Source organism: Charadrius vociferus, unplaced genomic scaffold, assembly GCF_000708025.1.
Source record: "Charadrius vociferus isolate BGI_N301 unplaced genomic scaffold, ASM70802v2 scaffold560, whole genome shotgun sequence".
NCBI lineage: Eukaryota > Metazoa > Chordata > Aves > Charadriiformes > Charadriidae > Charadrius > Charadrius vociferus.
The window spans coordinates 1,053,242-1,056,971 of NW_009646459.1; the positions used below are offsets into that span (position 1 = coordinate 1,053,242).

The window sequence follows — 3,730 nt, forward strand, 5'->3', positions numbered from 1 at the left end:
GAGACCTTATTGCTTTCTACAGCTACCTGAAAGGAGGTTGTAGAGAGTGGGGGCTGACCTTCTCCCCAGTTACAAGTGATAGGATGAGAGGAAACAGCCTCAAGTTATGCCAGGGGAGGTTTAGATTGGATATTAGGCAAAAAAAATAATTCACTGAAAAGGTTATCAAACATTGGAATAGGCTGCCCAGGGAGGTGGTGGATTCGCCACCCCTGGAGGTGTTTAAAAAAAGGGTGGATGTGGTGCTTAAGGACATGCTTTAGAGGTGGTTTTGTCGGGGTAGGTTAATGGTTGGACTTGATGATCTTAAAGGTCCCTTCCAACCTCAGCAATTCTACAATTCTATGATTCTAAGTAAACCAAACGCTCAGTGCTCAACCTTGAAACTACCGAAAGTTGAGCTGGTTGGCACACCACTTCTGTTGCACCCAATCCGCCAAGCTTCTAAATTCCATTCCAGAAGGAAAAGTAGAAATTTTGAAATTTTCTACAAAAAAGAAATTTGGAAGAAGGAAAACGAGCAAAATCCTTGAGCAGTTGTTTTGAATCCACATTTGTATGTGGAAGGGCGGCTTTGGATTTGTGGACCTAGGAAAACTAGATGTCCTTTGACTTTGAGGTGGTTTCCTTCTTAGGACTAGTACACAGCCTGGAAGTCATCTACCTCCATCATCTCTGCAGGGTTTCACTGGGAGTTCATCAAAACCAACTCATTTCAATGAATAAAGCTGGTTTTTTTGACAAACCACTAATTTCTCATGAAAATCTTCAAATCAAAAAATCCTTACCACCTCTACTCACACTAAATGATGAATGGGATGGGAAAGAGGAAGGGTTGTTTACAGGTGCTAGCTAGTTGCAGGCTTGCAAATCTGACATGAAAAAATCAGCTGTCAACTCCTCTCTCTCCCATAAAGCATTTTAAATTAAAAACAGCCAGATGTTGACCCTGCTTAAGTCACACTGATTAATTACACGCAAGCTGCGTCCCAGGGTTTGACTCACAATGCTTACATGCCTATGATGTTCTTAGAGAGGAAAAGAAAACTGATCTAGGTGTCTGATGATTTTTATAAATCAGCCCAATGGAGTTGAGATAACTTTGAAGCAGTAAGGTTCTTTGATAGATACGTCAAGAAAAGCATCTGATTTTTTAACTTGCACTAGAAAAATCATTCCTATGGCCATGGATTTATAAGGGTTTTTAACATCTTATTACTATGAATTGCTAGATCCACTTTGAGAAGAACCTTGCTGTTCTTTAGGAATTTCTGTAAGTCTCCAAAGTAAAAACTTAAATCTTGTACACCATAGTAGTTTGCATTGGTGTTTCAGATGTAGTATGTTCATTATTCTTAGGTCTTAATATATTCTCTTAGACGGATTCCCACATTAAAGTCCAAAACTGGACCATGTTAATGGAAGAGTGTTTTCAGTGAAAACTTAAATGCATGATGGACTATGGTGAATCCTACAAGGAAAGGATACAGCGGTTCTTGGTCTAGAATCTATCTATCCATCTATCTATCTGTCTGTCTGTCTGTCTTCCACTATAGTCTTTTTTCGTATCTGACACAGTTGTTGTTTAATGCTTGTTTAATACCAAATGCCTTTCCAGTGGATACCAGTGGCATTTTCTCTCCTTAACACTGGTGATACTGAAGCCAAGAGAAGTAAAGAAAAGCAAGGAAGTTATTCAGCATCGACATAAACAATTATTTAGGGAAGCGGGGGACCGGTAAAATCTACTTCCCTTTGGGTTTATGTTTTTTTGTTAGACTTTTTTTGATGATAACATCTGAAATCTAATGGAAGTTTTTTCCACCGTTAATGTTACTAAAAATATTGCTCTTGTATAAGGATTTCATATCATTGGAGATTTGCTTTTATGGTGCTATTTTCCCCTCAGTTTCCACTGTGCTTGGTAGCTGGTGTTCAATAAACTTGTAATAAGCTTATGTCTTTAGTCAGTCAGATAATGACTTCAGACTTTTTTTGGGATAGCAGAGACACAAGCAGATATCCTACGCATGCCCACAGCATGATCACGGAGGCCTTGATTCCTTTGAAACCAAAGGAACACACGAAAAATATTATGGTAGAAAGGACAAAACACATATGGGAATAATTATTTCTAGATTATATGTTGATTTCGAAATCATTAAAACTCTTACATAAACAGCTGAAGAAACAGCAACTGCTATGGTAGAAGTGTGTAATTAGAAATGCTTTCTAATGCATTTCATTGACAGTTTTAAAAACACAAGTTCCTTCTTAAAACATACGTCAGTGTGCAGCTTCTAAGTCTGAAACTAACTGCCCTTCTTGGTCGACAAAGTTTAAACAATGTGATACAGCAGAACTGCCACCCTGTGGGAGGTCTAGCACAGGAACACTGGTGTCATCACATAAGAGGAGAAACTGAGGCTTTTCTAGTGTTCTTATTGCAATGGCGTTTCTGGATGGCCTGACGGTGCTAGTCATCAGGCTCTGAGTCCACCAAAGATTCACATCTTTGAGGTAAGCTTTGGTAGAACTGAACCTTTGGTAGTATCTGATACTCAGCTCTCGGAAGTGTCCTTCTGCCTGAATTCTTATACTTCCGAAAAGCCATAATTTTGACTCAGGAAATTTTCTTGGATTCTTCACTAAATATGACTCTTGCCTTGACTGAACAGTCTGTTTTCTAGCTTATGCTTAATTAAGCCTGCTTGGTATCACAAAATTGCGCACCCTTAATCTGAAGGTCTGACTGGATAGCTGTGCCCTGAGCATGGATTACATTCTCTGCTCATTTTTTTTGTTTTGTCAAATGTTTTTGCTTTATGCAATTAAGTTGCATTCTGAACCTGTAACACCAATCTCTGTGATAGTGCTTTTAGAAGTGGCTCCTGAATCCGGAGCTTTCTCTAGTGCAGCCTTTGCTTCCCTCAAGGAAGCGTTCCTCGTGGCCTGCTGGTTGTTGTTTCATATATACCCTTGACAGGGTATGGAAATTAGATTCGTTGTTTTTAGGTATGTACTTCATCTTCATATATTTACGTATGGCACAAACACAGTATCTCTGAAGAATAAAGAAATTCAATTTTTTGAGTACAAATAAATTTGTACTCAAACAGGTGATGGGCACATCCCAACCAATGGACAATCAAATTGGTAGTCCAAAGTTTATGGAGGCATTTACTCAGTAACTGCCTTCTAAGCCCCTTTCTGAATCTACAATTTATTCACACGTCCCTGTTTAGTAAAAACTCAAGTTCGTGCTTGCATGCTGTGCTGAAGTAGGTTCCTTAGTAGTGGAATAAGGGTCAGTAAACAATACAGTTTGCATTATTTTCTGCTCTCATCCAGAAAGTGTCTGTCACTTTGTCTACGGAAATTGACAGTTTTGTAGAAGAGGGAATTAAAGTTTTGAAACAGAAAGCATAGATAAAAATGGGAATGAAGAAGTGGATTAAAATCTTGAGGTCTGCTGGTCACCCTCCCCTTCATCCCAATGCCAGGCATAACAACTCTCCGGCTGTTCAGGTGGCCTTTAAGAAAGTCTGTGACTGGTGGTAAAGTTCTTCCCTCCTGTCCTGTTTTTCTTCTGCAACAAAAAGCAGCAGCAGGAAGAGAAGTAAAGTATAAGGATGCTTGCTAGCATTAAAACACTGAACAAAAGATAGAAACCTGTCTCAGTAATATACAAACACCAGAAATAATAAACCCTAGAGGTTTCTTTGGCATT

The 3,730-nt window shown here is 39.0% G+C and overlaps 1 protein-coding gene across 1 annotated transcript in view; it reads left to right on the forward strand.

Moving 5' to 3' along the window:
• Nucleotides 1-3,730, forward strand: part of PRUNE2 (prune homolog 2 (Drosophila)) — a 159,460-nt gene that overhangs the window by 112,201 nt on the left and 43,529 nt on the right. The window lies entirely within an intron of this gene.